This window comes from Fukomys damarensis, unplaced genomic scaffold, assembly GCF_012274545.1.
Source record: "Fukomys damarensis isolate Sample0158 unplaced genomic scaffold, DMR_v1.0_HiC HiC_scaffold_12, whole genome shotgun sequence".
NCBI lineage: Eukaryota > Metazoa > Chordata > Mammalia > Rodentia > Bathyergidae > Fukomys > Fukomys damarensis.
The window spans coordinates 16412005-16423855 of NW_022900924.1; positions in this window are offsets into that span (position 1 = coordinate 16412005).

The following is an 11851-nucleotide window of genomic DNA, read 5'->3' on the forward strand; positions in this document are numbered from 1 at the left end:
TTCATCTGTTGATGGGCCCCTAGGCTGGCTCCCTATCCCCGCCGTGGTGATTGTGGCACGGTAAACATGAGTGTGTGGGACCACTGTGGTATGCTCACTTCAGTTCCCTAGGGTTACACCAAGGAGGGCGTAGCTGGATCAAATGGTAGCTTTAGCTGGGGATTTGGCTCAGTGCTTCCACTGTCTGCTTTGCAATCGCAAGGACCCAACTTTGATCCCTGGTACCAAAAAAACCCAAAAAAACAAACAACAACAAATGGTAGCTCTATGTTTAGGTTTTTGAGGAGCCTCTGTACTGATTTCCACAGTGTCTATGCTAATTTACATTCCCATAGGCAGTGTAGCTGGGATCTTTTTTTCCCACATCCTCGCCAGCACTTATTCATTACCTTTTGCTAATGATCATTTTGCCTGGGTGAGACGGAGTCTCAGTGTGGTTTTGACTTGCATTCCCTAATGGCTTAAAGATGTTGGACATTTTTTATTTGTTTTTTTGTTTTGTTTTGTTTTCTTTTTTCTTGCTTTTTGTTTTTGTTTTTGTTGTTGTTGTTTTGTTTTTTTTGAGACAGGGTCTCACTATATAGTTGAGACTGACCTGAACTCACTACGTAGTCCAGGCTGGTCTCGAACTCAGTGATCCTCCTGCCTCAGCCTCCTGAGTGCTGGGATTACAGGCATATGCCACCATGCCCTGCTTTTTTCTTTTTTTTTCTTTTTTTTGAGACAGGGTCTCACTTTATAGTTCAGGCTTGCCCTGAACTCACTATGTAGCTCAGGCTGGCCTCTAACCCGAGGCAATCCTCCTGCCTCTGCCTCCCAAGTGCTGGGATTATAGGCATGAGCCACTACTCCTGGTTTAGAGTTCTTAATTTTAACTAATAAAACATCATGTCCACCAGACATGATGATGCACATCTATAATCCCAGCTACCTAGGAGGCTGAAACAGGAAGATCTCAAGTTTGAGCAGCACAGGGTACTGGGTCATTGATGACCACTGCTGCAGCGCTTTGAATGCAGGGCAGGGCTTGTTACTTGAGACTAAAGAGGGCACAACAAAGTCGGGAAGACAAGCAGCCATTGTAGACCAAAAGTTTGGCAGGAAAAGATAGGAAAGTGATCTGTAGACGCTCAAGGAAGTAATAGAATGTCTGGATTGTTAATTGACCGGAGGACACATGGACATGTTCACAGGAAGCAGTAAACACACTGAACTTCTTCAGTAGAGATGTTGTATCACTTTCTCCTTCTAAGAGTGACTTTCCTTTGGGGAGCCACCTTTCTGCTCTTTCTTGGCCTGTAGTCAACTCCTACTCTGGAAGTAGTCATGTGCCTCAGGCCTGGCCAGTCAGCTTGTTCTAGTCTAGAGAACAGAGATAGGTTCATGAAAGACCATGTGACACAGCCCTGTCCAGTCATCATTAGCCCTGGAACTTTTGCTCTTGGAATGGACTTGGAAGGAAGCATGGAGCTCCTGGGGGCCATCTTTGTTATCAGAAAAGGGCCAGTAATGGGACTGAGCCCAGCTCAAGACCATGTGTATGTTAGACATATGTTCTGCCACTGAGTCATAAACCCAGACTGAAACTCAGGGTTTTCACACTGAGCTACTTCCCAAGCTTTTTACATTTTTAAATTTTGAGACAGGGTCTTGCTAGTTTGCCCAGACTGGGTTGAATTTACAATGCTTTGCCTCAGCCTCCTAGAATGTTGGGATTATAAGCAGAACTTTCTTTTTCCTTCCTGCCTTTTATTATATATTTGGTACTTTTTTTTTTCTTTTTTGAGACAGGATCTTGCTATATAGTGCAGGCTGGCCTTGAACTCACTGTGTAGTCCAGGCTGGCAATGAATTTGGGGCAATCCTCCTGCCTCAGCCTCCCAAGTGCTGGGATTATAGGCGTGCACATCATACCCAGCCTGGAACACTCAACAATTACATTCATCTTGAGGGACTGGTACATTATATATGTGTCACTTCTTGACCATTTTTACTCTCCGACATCCTCTCTCATTCTCTCCTCTCCCTCCTCCTGATCCTTTTCCCACGGATACAGTCTACCTTCCTTTTTCCTACCATCTCTGTTTTATTTTGCTCTTCATTTATACATTATTCTCATATTAGAGAAACCATGTGATAGTTAACCTTCCATATCTGATTTATTTCACTTAAATTTGTGGTTTCAAAATTCATCCATTTTCCTGCAAATGACTCAAATTTGTCTTTTTTATGGCAGAGCAGTACTGTGCTGTATCTATAAACCACATTTTCTTTATTCATTCATCGGTTAATATATAGATTGCTTCCATCATTTAACTGTTACAGAGTGTCCTGCTGTAAAATATGGGATGTGTGTACCCCTATAATAAGACAACTTTAACACTTTTGGGAAGATACCCAAAAGAGATATACCTGGGTCAAATGAAATTTCTATTTTTAGTTTCCTGGGGAATCTCCATATTGATCTCTATTGTCTTACTAGTTTATATTCCCACCAGCAATGTAGAAGACTTCCTTTCTCCCCAAGACCATGCCAGCATTTGTTGTTTTTGAGTCTTGCATAATAGCCATTCTGTTTTTCGTTTGTTTGTTTTGAGACTATGTCTCATTGTGTAGCCTAGGCTGGCCTTGAACTTGTAGCAATCCTCCTGCCTCAGCCTCTCAATGCTGAGATGCTGGAGTTACAGGAATGTAACCACTCCACCCAGCAAAACTCCATTTCTTTTCTTTTAAAAAATTTTATTGGAAAACAAAAAACAAAACAAAGCCGGGTGTGGTGGCGCACGCCTGTAATCCCAGCACTCAGGAGGCTGAGGCAGGAGGATCGCTGTGAGTTATAGACCAGCCTGGGCTACAAAGTGAGTTCCAGGTCAGTCTCAACTACATAGTAAGACCCTGTCTCAAAAAACAAAAAAATTTTATTGATACATTTTAGAAATACATAACATTCATCATAAAGAATTGGTATCTGTACGTGTTATATCTTGTTTCTTCTTTTTCCCCTATCTCCCAAACTCCATTTCTTAAAGGGAAGAGATCCAAGAATTTTATTATTTTTTTTTTTTGAGATTAAAGAAGTTTTGGGACAAGGTTTCATTGTGTTGCTCTAGCTGGCCTCAAACTTGTGATCTTCCTGCTTCAGCCTTCTGAGTAGATGGGACGCCCAAATTTGCTCTGAAACTTGGGCTAAAATTCTGTCTCCAGGGATTGCCAACCTAGTTAGAAAGGAGGCCTGGAGCTCCTGGAAACCTCTGAGATGTGTGTGAAATGCCCACACCACTCCTGCTTTCTCCTCACATCTTGATTCATCAGATTGAGGGCACCTGGCTATTCCTGAACTTTGTCCTAGCTAGGAGTCTGGATTATCCTGGGATTAGCTGCTTTGGGGTAGACTGAGCGTGGCTTCCGGAGGCACAGGGCTGTGAGCACAAGAAGCAGGGAAAAGTGCTGACTGGTGAAGGACCCGCAGGGAAAGCGCAAAGACTCTGGGCCTAGAGGCTGCAACAGGCAGAGACTGGGCTTCAGAGAAGAGGAGCTAAGTCTCACACACATTCCAGCCCTGAATTCTTTAGTGTGAATCTATACATATTTTGTTTGTTTGTTTGGTTTGTTGGGTTTTTTTTTTTTTTTTTTTTTTTTTTTTTTTGGTTTTTTGAGACAGGGTCTCACTATGTAGTTGAGACTGACCTAGAACTCACTATGTAGCCCAGGCTGGTTTCGAACTCATAGAGATAGATCCTCCTGCCTCAGCCTTCTGAATGCTGAGATTACATGTGTGTGCCACCACACCTGACCTGGGGTTTCCATTTGGAGTGAGGAAAATGTTCTAAAGTTTTACTCTGGTTTACCTGAAGACCATAATGTTAAATGAAATAAACCAGGCACATATGCTTACATATTGCATGATTTCTCTTGTATGAGAAACTCAAAGTATAAATAAAAAGCAAAATAAAAGATAGATAATAGGAAGTAGGGAGATAGATGTTTCTCAAATGGGAAGGGATTAAGAGATGGAGGGAGAGGAGGAATAGGTGATGAGAAAAGGAATTAAAATGTGTTATGTAGAGCGTGGTGGTGCATGCCTGTAATCTCAGAACTCTGGAGGCTGAGGCAGGAGGATTGCTGTGAGTTCAAGGCCAGCCTGGGCTACACAGTAAGTTCCAGGCCACCATGAACTACATAGAAAGATCCAATCTGGAAAAAAAAAGGTGTTATTTATGTGTACCAACTCTGCATAAAGAAGATAAACATTGGGCCAGGGATTTAGCTCAGTGGTGCTGTGCCTGCCTGGCATGCACAAGGTCCTGAGTTCAATTCTAATCCTGGAGAAAAAAAAAAAAGAATGTAAACATTATGTACTGCAAACATGTACTAATAAAAAATGAGAAAAAAAATAAAATCTTGCTATGGTGACAGTTGTCCAACTCTGTGAATAAACTTTTAATATCACTGAAACACTAGGCACGGTGGCCCATGCCTACAATTGCAGCTACTCAGGAGGCTGAAGCAGGAGGATCACACTGTAGAGCCCAGCCTGGGCAACTCACTGACTTAGCAAGGCCTTGTGTCAAAAGAAAAAATAAAACCAGCTGGACAGCTGGGTGTGTAGCTCAGTGCCTAAGGCCCTGTTTCAATCTCTAGTACTGGAAAAAAAAACAATAAATCAAGTTGGATGTGCTTAGGAAATAACCTAAGTAAACAAGTTCACCTAAGCAAACAAGTTCTTTACATTCATTTGCCTTCATTCTACTACTCTCCTACAATTTCTTTTTATTTATTTACTTCTTCATTTTTTTTTTTTTTTTTGGTACCAGAGATTGAACTCAGGACCTTGTGCTTGCAAGGCAGGCGCTGAAACCACTGAGCTAAAACCCTGGCCCCTATTTACTTCTTTATTTATCTATTTTTGAGACAACCTCTGGGTTTGAATTCACTATGTAACCCCTTGACTTGAGTTTACAGCAATCTTCCTGCCTCAGTGGGATTACAGGTGTGTGCCGCCACACCCAGTGACCTCCTCTCCTCTGACCTTCATTTATCTGAACATTTTCAATACTCACTATATAACTTGGTATTGTTGAGGATTCTGCTAATGACCAAAGCCCTTCAAGGAGTGGGAAAAGGAAATGACTGTTAAGATCAGCCTGGACTATGTGGTGCATTTGTAAAGTGGTGTAATAATATTGCCCAACAATGTGAGGTCAAAGGGTATGGTCAGGCCTGGCAGAAGAAAAACTGAAAACCAGAGACACATAGACCATCCCAACATCTTGATGAAAGCTGAAATTTTCAGGTTTGATTTCAATTTCAGGCCCATTTCTATATCTTTTCATATCTTTACCTTAATTTAATTTTTGGTGCCAGAGATAAAACCTGGGGCCTTGGCATCCTGGGCATGTATTCTACCATGAGCTGTGGCCATATCTTATCTGTACAAGCAGGGCTTGGCAGCCCAGTGCACACACTGCTCTTTCACATGTCCACAACAGTACTTCTGAAAAGTGTCTTATGATTTAAGAACATCTAGCATAGCCCCTCATCACTGATGAGGGACAATGAGGATGACTTTTTCTCTAGTCTTGCAGTTGCATTTCTGGACAACCCGTTTTGCAATTTCTATTTTTTTAAAGTGTAGGAAAATGTAGGGCTGGGGATTTAGCTCAGTGGTGCTGATACCTGCCTCATAAGCATGAGGTCCCAAGTTTGATCCCCCATACCAAAAACAAAAACAAAAAACCCCTGAAAATGTATTGGAGAATAGGAATGAAGAGTAAGAATAGTTCCTGAGAGACAGGAGGAGTCTTGGATGGGTTGCCAAGGAGCCCACTTCTTTGAGCAAAGTCAGGGGCTGGGCATGGTGGCACATGCCTGTAATCCTAGCACTCAGAAGGCTGAGGCAGGAGGATCGCTGTGAGTTTGAGACCAGCCTGGGCTACATAGTGAGTTTCAGGTCAGTCTCAACTACATAGTGAGACCCTGTCTCAAAAAAACCAAAAAAAAAAAAAGAGAGAAAAAACCAAAGCAAAGTCAGAAGCAGTGGGTACAATGTGGGTAAAAACTATAATCAACCAATAAGATTACAAGTGTAGTCTCTTAGGTAGTATTGATCCAATAGTGGAAGGGCATATGAATGACATCATTAACCTTAGTCGAGAATCTGTAGTTTTAGTCTTCTTAGTGGTTTTAGTATCAGTGGATGGGAGAAGGTGGCCCACCCCCAAAGAGGTCCCAGAAGGGCTATAATGTCAAGCTTCTGCAATCCCTTAGGGAAGTATGCAAATCTGGCCATTGTGACTTTCATCTTCTTCAGGTGCGTCTCTAGCCATCACTTCAATATGTTCTCATTCTCTGCACCAACTTCCTCAAGGGCTTAGCCCTCTCTGAACACCTACAGTATTTTTTTTCCCCAGTACCGGGTATTGAACTCAGGACCTTCTGCTTGCCAGGCAGGCACAGCACAATTGAGCTACATCCCCAGCACCTATGGTATTTCTCCCTAACTTGGCTGTTTATAACATCTCCCCTCTGAAGAGGTACCCCTAACTTCAAAGAGGTGAGAAGGGGCGTAGTTTCTGTTTAACTGCTTCAAGCTGAGAAGAATCCATTTGGGCAGATTGCAGTCAGGGACCCTTTCCAGACAGTTAATCTAAGTCATGTGGTTTAGCAGTAATTAATTCTCTTTACAAGTTGGGTCTGGTGGACCTCATTAAAAGGAGTCTAGCACATTTGTCATTAGTTCCATCTGCCTGATCACTTGGAGTTTGGTGGTCTCTCCACCCAGTGATCTCACTGGGGCCTCCAAATGGTACAGAAATGATATAAGGGAAATGAATGTAACTCCCAACATCCTAGATGTCAGACATGCTGAGTTTGTGTCCCCCAAAGTCAAAGAATGAATTCTAAGGAAAAATGGAGGTTAAGGGTAGGAAAATAGGGGCTGGGGATTTAGCTCAGTGGTGCTACTGCCTCACAAGTGCAAGGTCCTGAGTTTGAACCCCAGTACCGACCCCCCAAAAATAATTGGGGGAGGGCTAATTTTCAGATACTCCATCTGTTACTGTGATGATTACTGAAAAGGCTGCTCATTCTTTCCTCCTTTGCATCCCATCCTTTACAAAGTGATTCTGTGGCTGTTCCATCAAGAGATGGTGTCTGTTCTTCACCCCGCAAATCTAAGCTGGGTCATATGTCTTACTCTGACTAATCTGATATTAGAAAAAGGGACACAGGTATAAACCTGGAAAAGTGCCTGTGTATGGGGCTTGCCTTCCCTTGCTGATTTTAGGAATTTGGAGTCCACCATTGAATGAGTAGAGATGCGTGGCCAAGTTGCCCCCAAGATCCCAGCTGACACAGAAACAACTGCCAGGCAAGTTGGTGAGGCCATTCTAGCCTATCCAAACCCAAGTCTAGGAGACTAGGAGTCTTCATCAATGTACTCATTAGCATACAGAAAGTCACTCATCACTTTGGAGATTCCAAGGGTTTAAGTGCTTGTGTGCTTGACAAAGACCAAATACCTATTTCATAAGCAGCATACCTGGTCCCTACCCACAAGATACAGTTAGCTTCCATCTGTGATGTGATAAATGTCTCTACATGCTGCCAAATTTCTTGGTTAGAGGCAAAATTCCTTCCTCCTGAGAATTATGCTCAAGTCATCGTGTAGAAAGCATGGAGGAAATAGCTTGTAAACATGAGGGTCTGCAGTTTGTATTGTTCTCCAGCCCTAGCCTACCTTGTGGAAATTGTCTTTTTGGTAATAGGGGAGTGAGTATTGTTAAGTCTATATCTGATTCAACTCCACAAGAATCCACGTCCCTATTCTAAGATCAGAGGACAGCCATGGCAATATGAATGAGTCTGATCCTCTGGGGTTTTGCTGAAAGGCTCCTGGTACTCTGACAGTCTCTTGCAAAGGGCCCTTCACTCTCCCGATGCTGCAGTACACATAGCCACCTTGACCCCTTCCTGCATCTCTAAATGCACATTTCAAATCTTTTGCTTTCTATGAGGCCCTGAAACTACAGCCTGCCCACAAAATTCATACCCAAACGGGAACAAAAGAAGAAAAGGAGGAAAAACAAAAGGCTGGGTTTCTTTAAATTTCTGGCCCTGCACAACACAATGATTTCCAATGAAAAGTAAAGAATTCTTTCTTCTGTGTGTATCTTAGCTGGCATCCAGCTCTGCCTTGTGAATTATAAAGTCATTGTATCACTATTTTATTACCTTTCTAAGGTAAAATGAAACAAGTGACTTAACTTCCAGAAGTGTGTTTGGGGGGATTGCCTTATTTAAAAGCTTTGCAAATAATATTGCTGTGCTCCTTAGTCCTTTACTACACTGCCTTCATTTTTGTTGTTTTTTCTGGGGATCAAACTTAGGACCTTGTGCTTTCAAGACAGGCAGCAGAATCACTGAGCTAAAACCTGGCCCTGCCTTCATTTTTTTTTAAAGCCATGATAAAGTTGTTACTTTACGCACAAGTTATATAAATATTGTCTCCTGAAAGCCCCCTCCTCATAACCATACACTTTTCTTTTTCTTCTTTTTTTTTCAGTCTTTTGGATTCCTGGAGTGTCAACAGACAGATTAGCCTCTAAGAATCCTGAGAAACCATGGTTAGGAAAAAAAACTATTGGTTTAATTAGCTATGGTCCCATTTTCAAAAATCACATCTTTTTTTTTTTTTTTTTGTAATGAGGATTGATCTATACAAAAACTTGAAGAGGATGAATTTTGGGGAGTACGTTAGTTTTGATTTGAATTAACATTCATGCTTTAGAACGTGAAATCAAGAGCATTGAGTAAATGATGTAGCATCATACATTAAACACGAGCAAATGAAGCAAGTTGAAAAGAAATGATTGCAGAAAGATGAACTGCTGGGAATACTGGATCATGTGATGTGTGCTGTTGTAGTCAGCGATAGCAAATCACTGCATTTTCTGCCGAGCATGGCTCCATCAGGTTGTCATCTCCAAATCTGGAGACTTGATTAATCATTGAAGTGAGGAAAATTAACAGGCTAATAAAAGGACTGTGTGGCTTGTGGGGTGGGGTGGGGGTTGTCACTGAAAATGGCACAGTAAGTGAAGACTCCACAGGATTAAATTCCCTGGTCTGAAAGTCTCTCCCTATGTGCTTTCTCACAACAGACTTTTTCTTCTTTTCTGAAATACTAGCTGGTCAGAGCTATCTTTTTTTTTGTACTGAGGATCAAACTCAGGACCTTGCAGTTGCAAGGTAGGTGTGGTGCCACTGAACTAAATCCCCCGTCTGGTCAGAGCTGTTTTTAAGGTTGTTAGCAGTACTTCTTGGCTACAAAGCTCCTTCAGCTTCATTGCTTTTGATGACAAATCTCCCGAGACACTTGTGAATTTTGTTTAGATGGTTGTCTAAAAATCATATGGGATGGGGAAGCATTTGAAATTTTAACTTCTTTTTTGTTTGTTTGTTTGAGACAGGGTCTTGCTATGTAGTTCAGGCTGACCTTTAATTTACTATGAAGCCCACGCTGGCCTTGAACTCACAGCAATTCTCCCGCCTCAGCCTCCCCAGTGCTGGGACTGAAGGAATGCGCCACCACACCCAGCTACAGTTTAAACATCTGAAAAACAAAATAGCTGAGTGTTTTGGATCATGCCAGTGGTCTCAGCACTCAGGCTGAGACAGGAGGATTGGCATAAGTTTGAGAACAGGCTGGACTACATAGTATGTTCAAGGCCAGCCTGAACTACATAATGAGACTATCTCACAAAACTAAAAAAAAAAAAAAAAAAGACTGAATGGATATGAATATCATAGGAGATATACTTTTTTGGTCATTTATATTATTTATCTATTGCTGCATAGTAAATTGTCCCAAAATTTAGCAGTATACAGCAATACTAGGATTAGAAGTCCAGATGCAGTTTAGCTGGCTGTCGTTAGCTCAGGGACTCTAAAAGCACTGAATAAAATGTATGTATAGGCCAAGGCTATAGTTATTTGTTTGAGACAGGATCTCTGTGTATATTCCAGGTTGGCCTTGAACTTGCAGGGATCCTTCTGCCTCAGCCTCCTGAGTACTGGGATTACAGGTGTGCATCATCACTCCTGCCTTCTTTTTTAGGGGGTGGTATTGGGGATCAAACTCGGGTCCTCATGCTTTCGAGGCAGGCAGCAGAACCACTGAGCTAAATCCCTGGCCCCTTTTTTTTTTTTTTTTTTTTTTTTTTGAGACAGGGTCTCACTATGTAGTTGAGACTGACCTGGAACTCACTGTGTAGCCCAGACTGGTCTCGAACTCACAGCGATCCTCCTGCCTCAGCCATGTCCTCCCTCCCAGTACTGGGATTATGGGGCTGGGGATTTAGCTTAGTGGTTCCGCTGCCTGCCTTGCAAGCACAGGACCTGAGTTCGATCCCCAGTACCAAAAAAAAAAAACCCAAAAGACCAACCAGTGCTGGGATTACAGGTGTGTGCCACCATGCCCAGCTTCTTTTGTTTTTTGAGACAGGGTCTTTCTAATGTAGTTTAAAATGGCCTTGAACTCACTGTGTAGCCCAGGCTGGCCTAGAACTCAAACTTCCAGCCATCCTTCTGCCTCAGCCTCCCAAGTGCTAGGATCACAGGTATGCACCACCACATGGGCGCCCACCAGTTTTCACTAAGGAGGGAGTCACACGGCAGAGGTTTAACTCAGGTGCAGAGGATTTCACAGGGTTTGCCCATCGGGAGGCAGAAGTCATTGGGGCCATCTTGAGGCTGCTTGCCACATCATTTGTTTTAGGGTGCATTGTCCTGATATCTCCCTCCCTCCCTTGTTCCCCTTTTCCTTCTTGTACTGGGGATTGATACTAGCCCTGGAGCCTCATAAACATGTGTTACATCACTGAGCTACATCTCCTAACATTTTGATACAATGTAAAAACCCTCTGATATCAAAGTTGCAGTTAGCCACATTTTTCAGAGCCCTACAATTCAGGTGAAGGGTTTGTCAAAAAAGAGATTCCTTGGTTTAGGCAAGTGTCCTTCCTCCAGAAAGAAAAGAGGAAAGGGTATAATATAAAGTTAATGGATGTTCTCTTGATTTCCATTTTAATGAAAAACAGATATCAAATTTTATAATAAACATTTACATATTCCGGCCCAGTGTGGTGGTGCACCGCTGTATTCCAGCACTCAGGAGGCTGAGGCAGTAGGATCAACACTGAGTTCAAGTCCAGCCTGAACTACACTGAGACCCTGTCTCAAACACAAAAACAAAAACAAATTCACATATTCTAGGTGTGAATATACAACGGTACTATTACTTTGGAAAAATGAGTCTGACAGTAAACTGCCCATGGTGGTGCACTTGTAAGGCTGAGGTTCACAGAGAGTTTAAGAACAGCCTGTATTACAAAGAAAAACCTTGTCCCCTCAAAAAAAGTTTCATGGTAAAAAATTTTAAATAATACCAGGCACAGGAGCATACACTTGTAGTCCCAGCTACTTGAGCGGCTGAGACAGGAGGAGCGCAAGTGCAAACTCAGCCTGGGCAGTTTAGGGATAAGCTGTTTTAAAACTAAAAAAATAGCTGGGTGTGGTGGCACATGCCTGTAATCCCAGCACTCAGGAGGCTGAGGCAGGAGGATCGCTTGAGTTTGAGACCAGCCTGGGCTACATAGCGAGTTCCAGCTCAGTCTCAGCTACATAGCGAAGGGTCGGGGATTTAGCTCAGTGGTTTGGCTGCCTGCCTTGCAAGTGCAAGGTCCTGAGTTCAATCTCTGGTACCAAAAAAACCAAAAAACAAAATAAAACTCTACATCAACTACATAGTGAGACTCTGTCTCAAAAAAACAAAACAAAAAAAAAACCCAAA